This window comes from Pseudorca crassidens, chromosome 1, assembly GCF_039906515.1.
Source record: "Pseudorca crassidens isolate mPseCra1 chromosome 1, mPseCra1.hap1, whole genome shotgun sequence".
Taxonomy (NCBI): Eukaryota; Metazoa; Chordata; class Mammalia; order Artiodactyla; family Delphinidae; genus Pseudorca; species Pseudorca crassidens.
The window spans coordinates 132,604,253-132,621,554 of NC_090296.1; the positions used below are offsets into that span (position 1 = coordinate 132,604,253).

General features: G+C 35.0%; 1 protein-coding gene across 3 annotated transcripts in view; it reads left to right on the top strand.

Moving 5' to 3' along the window:
• TTC23 (tetratricopeptide repeat domain 23) overlaps positions 1–17,302 on the top strand; it is a 114,589-nt gene that overhangs the window by 11,117 nt on the left and 86,170 nt on the right. The window contains exon 2 of one of the 3 annotated variants that reach the window (XM_067755983.1): positions 16,113–16,148. The exons of the other annotated variants lie outside the window; for them this stretch is intronic. The gene's annotated coding sequence lies outside the window, so the exon portion shown is untranslated. The remainder of the gene's footprint in view (positions 1–16,112; positions 16,149–17,302) is intronic. 3 annotated transcript variants of the gene reach the window in all.

Sequence of the window (17,302 nt, forward strand, 5' to 3'; positions counted from 1 at the left end):
ATGAGGGTTCCAACTTCTCCAGATCTTCACCAACACCTCTAAATGTCTGTCTTTTTGTTTATAGTCACTCTGGTTGTTGTAAAGTGGTTCTCATTATAGTTTTGATTTGTATTTTCCTAATGACTTATAATGGTACCTTTTCATGTGCTTATTGGCCATTCATATATCATCTTTGTAAAATATCTTTTGCCTATTTTTTAATTGGGTTATGTGTTGTCTTATTATTGAGTTGTAAGTGTATTCTAGATAAAAGTCCTTTATCAGGTATATGATATATTTGCAAATATTTTGTCCCATTTTGTGGGTTTTCTTTTAGAGCAACGATAGTTTTTAATTTGATAGAGTCCTATTTATCTATTTTTTTCCTTTTATCCCTTGTGCCTTTGGTGTTGTATCTAAGAATATTTGCCTAACCCAAGTTCATGCATAGTTTTATGTTTTCTGAAAGTTTTATTGTTTTAGCTCTTACTTTTATGTCTGTGATCCAGTTGGAGTCAATTTTTGTATATGGTGTGATGTAAGGCTCTAACTTCATTCTTTTGCATCTGCCTCTCCAATTGTTTCAACACCATTTATTAAAAGGACTATTTTTTCCTAATTGATTTATCTTGGCATGCTAGTCAAAAAATAATTGACAGTAAATGTAAGTGTTTATTACTGGATTCTCAATTCTATCCCATTGAACTCTATGTCAGTTCTTATGTCAGCACCACACTCTTTTGACTGTTGTAGCTTTGTAGTTTTTTAAAATGGGAAGTGTGATTCCTCCAAGTTTGTTCTTCTTTTTCAATATCATTTTAGCTATTCTAGGTCTCTTACATTACCATATGAATTTAAGGTCAAATTCTGGTGGGGAAAAGGCAGCTGGAATTTTGATAGAGATTACATTAAATCTATAAATCAGTATTTAGGGAGTATTGCTGTTTTAATATTATTAAGGCTTCTAGTCCATGCACATGGAATGTCTCTCCATTTATTTAGATCTTCTTTGACTTCTTTCAGTAATGTTTTCCAGAGTGAAAGTCTTGTACTTTTTTGTTAAATTTATCCTAAGTATTTTATTCTTTTTGATGCTATTGTGAATGAAAATTTTTCTTAATTTCATTTTCAGATTGACAGAAATACAATTTTTGTTTCTTTTGTATCCTACAAACTTGCTGAAATTGGTAGTTCTAATAGGGTTTTACTGTTGTTTTTGTTTTGTATTTTATTTTTTTTCTGTGTGGATCCCTTAGGATTTTCTACACAGAAGATCATGTCATCTAATAATAAAGTTTTATTTCTTCCTTTCTGATCTGCATACCTTTTATTTCTTTTCCTTGCCTTATTGCACTGGCTAGAACATCTGTTAAAACCTTGAATACAAGTGGTGAGAGTAAACATCTTTGCCTTGTTTCCAACCTTAGGAAGAAAGCATGCAAACATTCAGTGTTAAGTGTGAGGTTAGCCTTAAATTTTTAAAATTAAGACTTTTATCAGGTTGAAGAAGTTTTTATCATAAGTGGGTGTTGGATTTTTCCAAATAATTTTTTTGCAGCTATCAAGATGATCATGCAGTTTTTGTCCACTATTCTATTAATATGGTGTAGTACATTAATGATTTCAGATGTTAAAAAAAATTTGCATTCCCGGGATGAATCTCCCTCAGTCATAGGGTATAATCCTTTTTATATGTCACTAGATTTCATTTGCTAATATTTTGTTGAGGATTATTTTGTGCCCATATTTATCAAGGGTATTGGTTTGTTGTTTTCATGGGTTATCTTTGTCTGGCTTTGGTATCAGGATAACATGGGCTTCAGTATCAGGATAATACTGGCTTAGTAGAATAAGTTGGAAAGGGTTCCTCCTCTTTTTTCTGATAGAGTTTGCAAAAGGTACACATTATTCTTTTCTTGAAAGGTTTAGTAGAATTCACAAATGAAGCTATCTGGGCCTGGGTTTAACTTTGTATGAATATTTTCAGTTACTAATTTATTTGTTATAATTCTATTCTGATTTTTTATTTCCTTTTCATTCAGTTTTGGTATTTTGTATCTTTATAGGGTGTTTTTCAATTTCACAGCTTTTTGATGCCTCAGCTTACATATTGGTAAAGTTGGTGTTTAACTAGTACACTCTCATACAGTCATAATGGTTGTTATTTCCTAGGAGCCAGTAACCTCCTCAAGCCTCCCCACAGCTCCCCACAAGTCAGCACCCAAAGGTTAACACCTGGAACAGCAGGGGACATTCAGAACCCAGCTCCAGCATAGTTGCCATCTATATGGATTAGTTGGTCCTCCTGCTATACCAGTTATTAAATTTTTGAATATCACCTCTTGGAAATGGAAGACTGAGACCCTGCTTCAGACCTCTACTTCCTCCCACTTTGATCTGGTGCTGATCATGTGCTTCAGCATTCTACTGGGCAGGTCTGGCAGAAGAAATAGTATCAATTGATTGGGTATGTCTGACTGGCAGTTGTGGGCCAGTGGATTGAGAGGCCTGGGAAGCCCAGCCCAAGAGGGTAATGTGTGGGCCTGGGCTGATTTCTACTGAAAATTTAAATCCCAGCTATGGCTATTACAAAGAAAAGAAAAGTGACTGATGATAAGCGGGTAGCTCAAAGTAAGTGAACTGAAAAGTGTGTCTTTGTGCTAAAGGTGTTACTATATGGTGCCACACACATTGAAACAGACACATATTTAAAGAAAGGTCACTGATTCAAATGCTTCCAGAAGCCAGGCAGGTATTGATAACATTCCTCATTTCATTGATTCAGAGATGCACATTTCTTTTGGCATCTAAACATCTCTGAAACTGGAATTCATGTTACAACCGATGGTAAGTCATAGTTTAATGGTAGTGTTGTTTCTGTCTTAGTGTTATAAAATACTAGTGTATCATAATCAGATGTTTTAGATTAAATTCAGTTCAGGAAATGAGTGGCTAGTGGCATGGGCCAGGAAAATCACATCCTTTTATGTCAGCCTTGCACTTTGAAAGAGAGGTATGGATACAGAGACCTATTCTTCTACAATGAGAAAAACAACAACACAGGAGGGATGACAAATGGCAACTACTTTGTTGCTTCTGTGTCCAGGAATAAATAGCAGTGGCAACTGGCAAACTAGAGAGTGCATCCTACCTCCAGGGGCAGCTGCCTCTCACCTCCTCCCCCACCTAATTGTTGCCTGTGGTGACATAGGCCCAGTGTTGACAAGTGTTAGGTGTCTTCAAAGGAAGCCAGAAATCTAGAAATCTAGATCTTTATGTGAAACTTCTAATTTTTAAATAATGGCTCAACTTTTTAACTGGCCAAAAGGAAAAAAAAGGGAAGTAAAGGGATTAGATCCAACATGTGAGTGCTCAGATTATAACCTCTGTTTTAAGGATTCACTATTAAGAGAGACCATGAAACAAACCAAAAGTTGAGCAAAGAAAATGAAAAAGAAAAAGAAAAATCAATTTCAAAGTTTAACACTAAGTTTAGAGGCCCAGAATAGCAGATACTGCAGGACATATTACTTATGTAGCTTTTAAAATTTCACCTCTGCTTCCCCTAAACAGAAGATAAGAAAGTGTGGTAAAATCTGGTAAAGATATTGCATTTTCTGATTGTTAAAATGTGATTACTTTAAAATTGCATTCTTAGGTTTACAAAGCAAAAGCATTCGATTCCTACTACTATAGATTGTGGTCAGTGAAAGGGTGAATGATGTGATGGGAAACCACCAAATTATTAGAAGACCAGGGTCCTGATTCTGGCCATGCAACATAGGGCAAGTAATTGAACATCTCTCAGCTTCATTGTCCTCATTTATAAAATAGGGATAATCATACCTGCCTCTGTACCTCACATGGTTATGGTAAGGGCCACATGAGATAAAATATGTGAAAGTATAAAGTGTTATGTAAATATCTGTTCTGGGTATTTCCCACATTACATGAGTAGTTGGGACAGCACAGGTTCTGGAATCTCAGATTCCCCATCCCAAGCTACTGCTGTTTCTCTAGACCACAGCACCTACTGAATTGTTTGTCTCATCTTGCCAATAGGGCAAGAGCTTATTATAAAAAAAAAAGTCATCCAAAAGTCATGTTAGAATTGGAGCTGATGTACCGTGCGGCTTAGGCAAAGCTTAGATGTTGAACCTGAAAGATTCGCTTTTCACATTTTGAAGGGCTACCCAGGAATGAGGGGTTTGCCCGGATTATAGTTCAGGCTCTGTATCTTTCTCATAGTTTGACCTTAGGCTTGTTCCTTCCTGCTATGTTTGATATTTTCATTCTATATTGCTTTATGAAGAAAAGAAAAGCTCCTACTTCCTTCCTGGTGAAAATGTAAAGCTCTATTTTGGATTATTAAGGAGAGGGCACACTTCAACACTTGCCTGTAGCCATCTCAAATCTTATTTGGAAATAGGCATGGAATAATTTATAATTTTTTTAAAGAAAAGGAAAAATTATTAACTTTAAAGGTGTCATTCAGAACTAGTGATCTGTTTCTAACTACTAAATTAGACATTATATATAAACTTTCTTCCATAACCTCAAATTCAATCTGGCTGAGACCAAATTGATTGTCTAATCAATAGGACAATTGCTCTCTATCTCGCTACTTCTGTTCATGACATCACCATTTTTAAGAGTTGGTAAACATTTTCTGTGAAGAGACAGATAGTAAATATTTTAGGCCATGAGGGCCATAGGGTTTTTGTTACAACTCTTCACCTCTGCTGTTGTATTGTGAAAGCAGCCATAGACGGCATGTAAGTGAATGAACAGGGCTGTGTTCCAATAAAGTTTTAGTTATAAAAACAGACTGGGCAGGATTTGTCCCATTGCCAAAATGTGCCAAGCCCTATTCCAGAGTCTCAGATTGAAAATATCAAGAGTCCATCTTGATTGTCCCCCTTCTTTAATTTTTACATCCAAATAGCTCTCAAATTACAATAATTATTCCTTTCCGTAATCCCCCTCATCCCTCCCTTCCCTGCACTTTCCTTCCCCCTGCTACTATGCACCTGAATTCATTCTCTACAATTGCAGTAACATACTCACCCAGTGATTTTTTTCAACTTGTGGTAAGAAGATGGCTTCAGGACCATATTCATTTACTGAAGAAGTATCAGAATTTCTTGGGGGAAGTTTTAAGAACCATATAGAATATTCTCATTTTATTTTTAGGGAAAATGCCTACTTTGTCAGAATATAAACTATAGAAAGTAAAACTTGATGAAATCTTCTTGAGTGATGGATCATGGTTAAAAATGGTCGTGAAACATTGCTCAAATTTAGAAATTCCTGAAGTGTGTAGTGCTTACATTTCGTGATGCTTAATGTGATGTTAGGTGGAGCACAAACACTTTAAATATTAATATGTATGTTTTTATTTTAAAGTGTATTAGGAGAAAATATAACATCAAACTCATAATGTCACTTATTGTTTATTAGGATGAAGCTGAAGCAAGTATTTAAGGTTTTAAAAACTGTGCAGATTCAAAGAAAAAGTTAACAATATTGCAGGCAGAATACAGATATGTTAAGGTACTAGAATATCTGAAGTTTGAAAATCACTTTCCCTCCAGTGGTTTCCATTATAATATATTTGTCTACTAATTACAGATTAGTCTCATAGGAGCATTTTCATTTCTCTTTCCTGATGAAAACCTTCAGGGGCTCACCACTACCTGCCAAATAGTCAGTCAAACTATTAGCCTGAGATCAATGTCTTCTAAACATTGCTTCACCCTTCTATTTTTCCTCTACCTCAAGGGTCTCCCAAACAATGCTCAAAATATGCTTGCATAAGATTTAATAGATTCTCTAGAAAAAGAAGATTTCATGGTCAAAAAAGTTAGGGAAAGTGCTACATACTATACCCCTCTGCAGTATATTCACAAGGAATTACACCACATTAAAGCCTTTGAGAAAATGTGAAGAAACCTGTTCATGTTTATCTATTTATTTGATCCTAGAACCCTTCTTTTGTGGAACCAATATTTGTGTTTCCCAGCTTATTTGGTCATCTTTGGCAGTAACCTTCCGTCATAGATTGTGCATTAATGTCTTGTGACTCTAGTGAACTACAGAAATTGGTTTGGAAAATGCTATTCTACATCCATGACCCCTAGCCCCCAAACATACCAGCCAAACTGAACCACCAGCAGTTAGTCATATACCCATTTCACTTAACACCCCTGAGCCTTTGCTAATTATTCACTCTACTTGGGATGCTTTCTCTTCTCTGCCCTTGTTCTCTGAAATCTTTTCAATCAAACTAGCTGAGTTGCAGCAACAGAAAATGTTCACATTTCTGGGTTCTTACCACTACCCACTCTTCTAGCATTGCTTATAATAGGAATCCAATAAATATTTGTTGAATGAATAAATAAATGAATGACAATAAGGTGAAATTTTAAATAAGTTATCCATAGTAAATTATAGAATTGGAGTTTGAAGTATCCACATGGGGAGTAGTGTTAATGGGGAGGGATCTCTGAAAGGCTGATACATATATATGGTTTTTTAAAACAGCTTTATTAATTGACATAAAAGTGCACAATCTGAAAAACACACATGAATGTATATACACACATGAAACTACCACCACAATCAAGAAAATGAACATATCCATCACCCCCCAAAATATCCTCATGCCTCTTTGTAATCTCTCCATCCCACTCCTCCCCACATCTCCTCCTTGCCCCACCACTCCACCATCTCACGCCCTTCAGGTTGAGACAACCACTGACCTAGTCACTAAACACTGATGTTCATTTCCTAGAATTTTATATAAATAGACTCTTACGGTATGTACTCTCTTTGGTCTGGCTTCTTGGACTTAGCATAACTTTTTTTTTTTTTTTTTTTTTTTTTTTGCGGTACGCGGGCCTCTCACTGTTGTGGCCTCTCCCATCGCGGAGCACAGGCTCCAGACGCGCAGGCTCAGTGGCCATGGCTCACGGGCCCAGCCGCTCCGCTGCATGTGGGATCTTCCCAGACCGGGGCACGAACCCGCGTTCCCTGCATCGGCAGGCGGACTCTCAACCACTGCGCCACCAGGGAAGCCCAGCATAACTATTTCGAGATTCATTCATGTTGTAGCATATCTGTTCCTTTATATTGCTGAGTAATATTTCATTATATAGCTATACCAGTTTGTTTATCCATTTAACTATTGATGGACATTTGGGTTGTTTCTAGTTTTGGGCTATTAGAAAGAAAATTCCTATGAACATTTGTACATAAGTCTTTGTATGGATATATGCTTTCATTTCTTTTGTGTAAATTCCTAGGAGTGAAATGGACAGATCATAACTTACTAAGAAACTACCAAGCTGTTTACCATAGTGGTTGTACCATTTTACATTCCTACCAACACGTATGAGAGTTCTAGTTGTTCCACCTCCACACCAGCACTTAAGACAGACTTTTAAATTTTAGTTATTTTAATTGTTATGAGTAGTATCTCACTGCATTTCCCTAATGACAAGTGATGTTGAGCATCTTTTCATGTGCCTATTTGTTACTGATATATCTTCTTTGATGAAATATGTGTTAAAATGTTTTGCCTATTTTATAGTGAGCTGTTTGTTTTCTTATTATTGAATTTTGAGAATTCTTTATATATTTAAGATACAAGTCCTTTATTAGATACATATTTTGTAAATATTTTCTCCCAGCCCATGACTTGTCTTTTTATCCTCTTCACAGTTTCTATGAAGAGCAGACATTTTTAATTTTTGAAGTCCAATTTGTCATTTTATTCTTTTTATGAATTTTTTTATGTCATATATATGTAATCTTTGCCTAGTCCAAGGTCACAAAGATTTTCTTATAGAGGTCTATGTTTCATTTTGAGTTAATTCTTGTACATGCTGCGAGGTATGGATCAAAGATTTTTATTTTGTTTTGTTTTGATTTTACACGTGAACATCCAGTTGTTATAGCACCATTTGTTGAACAGACTATGAATTGCCTTCGCAACTTTGTCAACAATCAATTGTTTATGTATGCAGGCATCCATTTTTGGACTCTCCATTCTATTCCATTCATCTATTTGTCTATCTTGACAGCAATACCAAACTGCCTTGGTTACTGTAGCTTTATAATAAATCTTGATAAAAAGTTGTGTTTGTCCTCTGACTTTGTTCTTTTACAAAGTTGTTTTGGGAGTTCTAGGTCCTTTGAATTTTCATATGCACTTTAGAAACAGTTTGTTGATTTCTATTTTAAAAAAGAAATGCAAGGACTTGGATTGGGAAGGCTTTCAATCTATAGATCAACTTGTGGAGAATTGAGTGTTCCAACCCATGGACATGGTAAATGTTTAAGTCTTCTTTAATTTCTCTCAGCTATGTTTTGAAGTTTTAGTTGTGCAAGTCATATTCATCTTTAAATAAATAATGCAGCTTTATTCCTTATTTCATATTTTGATGCTATTGCATGTAGTATTGTATTTTAATTTCAATTTGAAGGTCCATTGCTAATGTATAGGAATATAATTTTTGTATAGTGCTCTTATATTCTATAACCTTGTTCAACTCACTTATTCTAGGAGATTTTCTTCATATTCCATCAGATTTTCTACACAGATGATAATAGAGGTATACTGTCTGTGACTTAAGACAATTTTACTTTTTCCTTTCTGATTTGGTTACCTTGTATTTCTTTTTCTTGATTGATTGCACTGGCTAGAACCTCCAGTACAATGTTAAATAGAAGTGTTGAGAGTGAACCTCCTTGTCTTGTTTCAGACCTTAGGGGAAGAGCCTTCAATTTTTCACTAATTTAGCTGTAGGTTTTTCACAGGTGCCCTTTATCAGGTTGAGAAAGTACAATTCTATTACTACTTTGTAAGGATTTTTTAAAATCAGAAATGGATATTAGATTTTGTCATGTTCTTTTTGTGTGCTTATCAAGATGATCGTACAGTTTTTCTTTTTTAGTTTATTAATGTTATGAATTACATTGACTGCTTTTTGAATGTTAAACCAATCTTACATTTCTGAGATAAATTCTACTTGGTCATGATGTATTTTCCTTTTTATCTATTACTGGGTTTAATTTGCTAAAATTTTACTTTAAATTTTTGCATCTATGTTCCTGAGGCATATTGATCTGAAATTTTCTTTTCTTGTAATATATTTGTCTTGTTTTGATATGAGGGTCTCATAGAATGAGTTAGGAAATATTCTCATTTTCAATTTTCTGAAAGAGGTTGTATGGAATTGGTATTATATCTTCCTTAAATATCTGGTAGAATTTACTATTGAAGCCATTTAGGCCTAGAGGTTTTTATTTGTTTCTTTTGTTTTGTTTTTTGTAAGGTTTTTAAAATACAAATTCAGTTTCTTTAATAGACATAGGGCTAGTCAGGTATATATATTTTTCTTCAGTGAGCTTTAGTATTTTGTGTCTTTAAAGGAATTTTTCCATTCATCTAAGTTGTCAAATATATTGGCATACATGTTCATAACATTCCCATATTAATCTTTTAACATTTGTAGAATCTGCAGTGATGGTATCTCTCTCATTCCTGATACTGGTGATTTGTGTCTTCTTTCCTTTTTTTCTGATTAGTCAGGTTAGAGATTTATCAGCATTATTGGTCTCAGAAAAGCAGGTTTTGGTTTCATTGGTTTTTCTCTATTTTTCTACTGTAATTTGTGAATTTAGCTTTATTATTTATTTTATTAATTCTTTTCTTATGCCTACTTTGAGTTTAATTTGATCTTCCTTTTCTAGTCATTGAAGGTAAAGGTTAAGACCATGATTTTGAGATTTTTTTACTTTACTTTTCTAATACAGGCATTTAATGCTATAAAGTTCCCCATAATGACTGCTTTAGCAGCATTGTCAAATTCTTGTATGTTGTCTTTTTATATTCATTCAGTTTAAACTACTTTCAAATATCCTTTTTGATGTCTTCTTTGACCCATGGGGCTTTTTATTTTTTTAGAAAAATGTTATTTAGTTTCTAAATATTTGGACATTTTCCAGATATCTTTCTGTTACTGATTTATAACTTAATCCCTTTGTGGTCATAGAATGTACTTTGTATGACTTGAATCCTTATAAATTTACTGAAACTTGTTTCATGACCCAGGATAGAATCTGTCTTAGTTAATGTCCATATGCACTTGAAAAGAATGGATATTCTGTGCTTTTTGGTAAAGTGTTATAGTAAATGCCAAATCAAGTTGGTTGATGATGTAGTTCAAGTCTTCAGTATCCTTTACTGATTTTCTGCCTACTTGGTGTACCAATTATTGACAACAAGGTATTTAAATCTCTGACTATAATTGAGGATTTGATCATTCTCCTTGCAGTTTCATCAGTTTGGGGTCTTATATATTGAAACTGTTATTAGGTATATTAACACTTGGGATGGTTATGTCCTCTTGAATAATTGACCCTTTATCATAATGAAATGACCTTCCTTATGGTAATATTCTTTGCTGTAAAATCTACTTTGATATTAATATAGATACTCCAAATTTGTTTCTGACTAATTTTAGAATATTATTTTCCATTCTTTTACTTCTAATCTTAGTGTCTTTGAATTTCTTATAGGCAACATATTGTTGGGTTTTGCATTTTTATCCAATCTGTCAATGTCTTTCTCTTAACTGGGTTGTTTAGATCATTTACATTTAATGTTGTTATTGTTATAGTTAGATTTAAGTCTATCACCTTGCTATTTATTGGCTATTTGTCCCAGCTGTTCTTTGTTCCCTTTTCCCTCTTTTTTCTATTGGATTATTTTTATGACTATATTTTTATCTCCTTTGTTGGCTTGCTACCTGTAACTCTTTTTATTTTAATACTTGCTGTAGGGTTTATACTACACATTTTTAACTTATCTCAGTCTACCTTCAAGTAATATTATACCATTACACATACAGTATAAGAACTTCACAGTTCCATCCGCCCCTCTTAGTCTTTATACAACTTTGGTCATACATTTCATATATATATATATATATATATATATATATATATATATATATATATATATACACACACATATATATACATATATATGTTATAAGCCCCACAGTACATTTTTTTTGTTTAAATAGTTGATTATCTTTTTATTTTATTTTTTCATTAACATCTTTATTGGAGTATAATTGCTTTACAATGGTGTGTTAGTTTCTGCTTTATAACAAAGTGAATCAGCTATACATATAAATATATCCCCATATCTCCTCCCTCTTGCGTCTCCCTCTCACACTCCCTATCCACCCCTCTAGGTGGTCACAAAACATTGAGCTGATATCCCTGTGCTATGCAGCTGTTTCCCACTAGCTATCTATTTTATATTTGGTAGTGTATATATGTCCATGCCACTTTATCACTTGGTCCCAGATTACCCTTCACACTCTCCATGTCCTCAAATCCATTCTCTACATCTGTGTCTTTATTCCTGTCCTGCCCCCTAGGTACTTCAGAACCACTTATTTTTTTAAGATTCCATATATATGTGTTAGCATACGGTATTTGTTTTTCTCTTTCTGACTTACCTCACTCTGTATGACAGACTCTAGGTCCATCCACCTCACTACAAATAACTCAATTTTGTTTCTTTTTATGGCTGAGTAATATTCCATTGTATATATGTACCACATGTTCTTTATCCATTCATCTGTGGATGGACACTTAGGTTGCTTCCATGTCCTGGCTATTGTAAATAGAGCTGCAATGAACATTGTGGTACATGACTCTCTTTGAATTATAGTTTTCGGAGGGTATATGCCCAGTAGTGGAATTGCTGGGTCATATGGTAGTTCTACTTTTAGTTTTTTGAGGAACTTCCATACTGTTCTCCATAGTGACTGTATCAATTTACATTCCCACCAACAGTGCAAGAGGGTTCCCTTTTCTCCACACCCTCTCCAGCATTTATTGTTTGTAGATATTTTTGATGATGGCCATTCTGACTGGTGTGAGATGATACCTCATTGTACTTTTGATTTTCATTTCTCTAATGATTAGTGATGTTGAGCATCCTTTCATGTGTTTGTTGGCAATCTGTATATCTTCTTTGGAGAAATATCTATTTAGGTCTTCTGCCCATTTTTAGATTGGGTTGCTTAATTTTTTTATATTGAGCTGCATGAGCTGCATGTAAATTTTTGAGATTAATTTTTTGTCAGTTGCTTCATTTGCAAATATTTTCTCTGATTCTGAGGGTTGTCTTTTCATCTTGTTTATGGTTTCCTTTGCTGTGCAAATCTTTTAAGTTTCATTAGGTCCCATTTGTTTATTTTTGTTCTTATTTCCATTTCTCTAGGAGGTGGGTCAAACAGGATCTTGCTGTGATTTATGTCATAGAGTATTCTGCCTAAGTTTTCCTCTAAGGGTTTTATAGTGTCTGGCCTTACATTTAGGTCTTTAACCAATTTTGACTTTATTTTTGTGTGTGGTGTTAGGAATCGTTCTAATATCATTCTTTTGCACATAGCTGTCCAGTTTTTCCAGCACCACTTATTGAAGAGTCTCTCTCTTTTCTCCATGGTATATTCTTCCCTCCTTATCAAAAAAGGTGACCATATTTGTGTGGGTTTATCTCTGGACTTTCTATCCTTTTCCACTGATATATATTTCGGTTTTTGTGCCAATACCATACTGTCTTGATTACTGTAGCTTTACAGTATAGTCTGAAGTCCAGGAGCATGATTCCTCCAGCTCCATTTTTCTTTCTCAAGATTGCTTTGGCTATTCAAGGTCTTTTGTGTTTCCATACAAATTGTGAAATTTTTTGTTCTAGTTCTGTGGAAAATGCCATTGGTAGTTTGATAGGGATTGCATTGAATCTGTAGATTGCTTTGGGTAGTATAGTCATTTTCACAATGCTGATTCTTCCCATCCAAGAACACGGTATATGTCTCCATGTGTTTGTAACGTCTTTAATTTCTTTCATCAGTGTCTTATAGTTTTCTGCATACAGGTCTTTTGTCTCCTTAGGTAGGTTTATTCCTAGGTATTTTATTCTTTTTGTTGCAACATTAAATGGGAGATTTTCCTTAATTTCTCTTTCAGGTTTTTCACCATTAGTGTGTAAGAATGCAAGAGGTTTCTGTGCATTAATTTTGTATCCTGCTACTTTACCAAATTCATTGATTACCTCTAGTAGTTTTCTGGTAGCATCTTTAGGATACTCTATGTACAGTATCATGTCATCTGCAAACAGTGACAGCTTTACTTCTTCTTTTCCGATTTGGATTCCTTTTATTTCTTTTTCTTCTCTGATTGCTGTGGCTAAAAATTCCAAAACTATGTTGAATAATCGTAATGAGAGTGGACAACGTTGTCTTGTTCCTGATCTTAGTGGAAATGGTTTCAGTTTTTCACCATTGAGAACGATGTTGGCTTCGGGTTTCTCATATATGACCTTTATTATGTTGAGGAAATTTCCCACTATGCCTACTTTCTAGAGGGTTTTTATCATAAATGGGTGTTGAATTTTGTCAAAAGCTTTTTCTGCATCTATTGAGATGATCATATGGTTTTTCTCCTTCAATTTGTTAATATGGTTCATCACATTGATTGATTTGCGTATATTGAAGAATCTTTGCATTGCTGGGATAAACCCCACTTGATCATGGTGTATGACCCTTTTAATGTGCTGTTGGATTCTGTTTGCTAGTATTTTGTTGAGGATTTTTGCATCTATGTTCATCAGTGATACTGGCCTGTAGTTTTCTTTCTTTGTGACTTTTTTTCTGGTTTTGGTATCAGGGTGATGGTGGCCTCACAGAATGAGTTTGGGAGTGTTCCGCCCTCTGCTATATTTTGGAAGAGCTTGAGAAGTATGGGTGTTAGCTTTCCTCTAAATGTTTGATAGAATTTACCTGTGAAGCCATCTGGTCCTTGGCTTTTGTTTGTTGGAAGATTTTTAATCCCAGTCTCAATATCAGTGCTTGTGATTGGTCTGTGTATATTTTCTATTTCTTCTGGGTTCAGTCTTGGAAGGTTGTGCTTTTCTAAGAATTTGTCCATTCGTGGTTGTCATTTTATTGGCATATAGTTGCTTGTAGTAATCTCTCATGATCCTTTGTATTTCTGCAGTGTCAGTTATTACTTCTCGTTTTTCGTTTCTAATTCTATTGATTTGAGTTTCCTCCCTTTTATTCTTGATGAGTCTGGCTAATGGTTTATCAATTTTGTTTATCTTCTCAAAGAACCAGCGTTTAGTTTTATTGATCTTTGCTATCATTTCCTTCATTTCTTTTTAAATTTATTTCTGTTCTGATATTTATGATTTCTTTCCTTCTGCTAATTTTGGGGTTTTTTTGTTCTTCTTTCTCTAATTGCCTTAGGTGTAAGGTTCGGTTGTTCATTTGAGATATTTCTTGTTTCTTGAGGTAGGATTGTATTGCTATAAACTTCCCTCTTAGAACTGCTTTTGCTGCATCCCATAGGTTTTGGTTCATCGTGTTTTCATTGTCATTTGCTTCTAGGTATTTTTTTATTTCCTCTTTGATTTCTTCAGTGATTTCTTGGTTTTTTAGTAGTGTATTGTTTAGCCTCTATGTGTTTGTATTTTTAACATATTTTTTCCTGTAATTTATATCTAGTCTCAGAGCATTGTGGTTGGAAAAGATACTTGATACATTTTCAATTTTCTTAAATTTACCAAGGCTTGATTTGTGACCCATGATATGATCTATCCTGGAGAATGTTCCATGAGCACTTGAGAAAAAAGTGTGTTCTGTTGTTTTTGGATGGAATGTCCTATAAATATCAATTAAGTCCATCTTGTTTAATGTATCATTTAAAGCTTGTGTTTCCTTATTTATTTTCATTTTGGATGATCTGTCCATTGGTGAAAGTGGAGTGTTAAAGTCCCCTACTATGATTGTGTTACTGTCAATTTCCCCTTTTATGGCTGTTAGCATTTGCCTTATGTATTGAGGTGCTCCTATGTTGGGTGAATAAATATTTACAATTGTTATATCTTCTTCTTGGATTGATCCCTTGATCATTATGTAGTGTCCTTCTTTGTCTCTTGTAATAGTCTTTATTTTAAAGTCTATTTTGTCTGATATGAGAATTGCTACTCCAGCTTTCTTTTGATTTCCATTTGCATGGAATATGTTTTTCCATCCCCTCACTTTCAGTCTGTATGTGTCCCTTGGCCTGATTTGGGTCTCTTGCAGACAGCATATATATGGGTCTTGTTTTTGTCTCCATTCAGCCAATCTTGGTTGGAGCATTTAATCCATTTACATTTAAGGTAGTTATCAATGTGTATGTTCCTATAACCATTTTCTTAATTGTTTTGGGTTTGTTATTGTAGGTCTTTTCCTTCTCTTGTGTTTCCTGCCTAGAGAAGTTCCTTTAGCATTTGTTGTAAAGCTGGTCTGGTAGTGCTGAATTCTCTTAGCTTTTGCTTGTCTGTAAAGGTTTTAATTTCTCCATCAAACCTGAATGAGACCCTTGCTGGGTAGAGTAATCTTGGTTGTAGGTTTTTCCCTTTCATCACTTTAAATATGTCCTGCCACTCCCTTCTGGCTTGTAGAGTTTTTGCTGAAAGATCAGCTCTTAACCTTATGGTGATTCTTGTATGTTATTTGTTGTTTTTCCCTTGCTGCTTTAAATATTTTTTCTTTGTATTTAATTTTTGATAGTTTGATTAATATGTGTCTTGCCGTGTTTCTCCTTGGATTTATCCTGTATGGGACTCTGTGCTTCCTGGACGTAATTGACTATTTCCTTTTCCATATTAAGGAAGTTTTCAACTATAATCTCTTCAAATATTTTCTCAGTCCTTTTCTTTTTCTCTTCTTCTTCTGGGACCCCTATAATTCGAATGTTGGTGCATTTAATGTCCCAGAGGTCTCTGAGACTGTCCTCAGTTCTTTTCATTCGTTTTTCTTTTTTCTGCTCTGTGCTAGTTATTTCCACTATTTTATCTTCCAGGTCACTTATCCGTTCTTCTGCCTCAGTTATCCTGCTATTGGTTCCTTCTAGAGCACATTTAATTTCTTTTATTGTGTTGTTCATCATTGTTTGTTTGCTCTTTAGTTATTCTAGGTCCTTGTTAAACATTTCTTGTATTTTCTTCATTTTGTTTCCAAGATTTTGGATCATCTTTGCTCTCTATTCTTTTTCAGGTAGACTGCGTATTTACTCTTCACTTGTTTGGTCTGGTGAGTTTTTACACTGCTCCTTCATCTGCTGTGTGTTTCTCTGTCTTCTCATTTTTCTTAAATTACTGTGTTTGGGGTCTCCTTCTCAAAGCCTGCAGGTTCGTAATTCCCATTGTTTTTGGTGTCTGCCCCCAGTGCTAAGTTTTGTTCAGTGGGTTGTGTAGGCTTCCTGGTGGAGGGGACTGGTGCCTGTGTTCTGGTGGATGAGGCTGGATCTTGTCTTTCTGGTGGTTAGAACCACGTCTGGTGGTGTGTTTTGGGGTGTCTGTGGCCTTATTATGATTTTAGGCAGCCTCTCTGCTAATGGGTGGGATTGTGTTCCTATCTTGCTAGTTGTTTGGCATAGGGTGTCCAGCACTGTTGCTTGCTGGTCGTTGAGTGGAGCTGGGTCTTAGCGTTGAGATGGAGATCCCTGAGAGAGCTTTTGCCATTTGATATTACGTGGAGCTGGGAGGTCTCTGGTGGACCAGTGTCCTGAACTCAGCTCTCCCAGGTTAGAGGCTCAGGCCTGACACCCCGCTGGAGCACCAAGACCCTGTCAGCCACAAGTCTCAGAAGAAAAGAGAGGGAAAAGGAAAGAAAGAAAGAGAGAGAGCGAGAGAGAGAGACAGAGTGGGAGGGAGGGAGGAAGAAAGGAAAGAAAGTTATTAAAATAAAAAATTTTTTAATTATTAAAAATTTTAAAAAAGGAAGAAAGAAGAGAGCAACCAAACCAAAAAGCAAATCCACCAATGATAACAAGCACTAAAAACTATACAAAAAAACAAAACAAACAAAAAAGAACCAGACAGACAGAACTGTAGGACAAATGGTAAAAGCAAAGCTATACAGACAAAATCACACAAAGAAGCATACACATACACACTCACAAAAAGAGAAAAATGAAAAAATATATATATATAGAAGAAAGAGAGCAATCAAATCAATAAACAAATCTAATGATAATAAACTCTAAATACTAAACTACGATAAACATAAAACCAGAAACAAATTAGATGCAGAAAGCAAACCCCAAGTCTACAGTTGCTCCCAAAGTCCACTGCCTCAAGTTTGGGATGATTCATTGTCTATTCAGGTATTCCCAGGTGCAGCGTACATCAAGTTGATTGTGGAGATTTACTCCACTGCTCCTGAGGCTGCTGGGAGAAATTTCC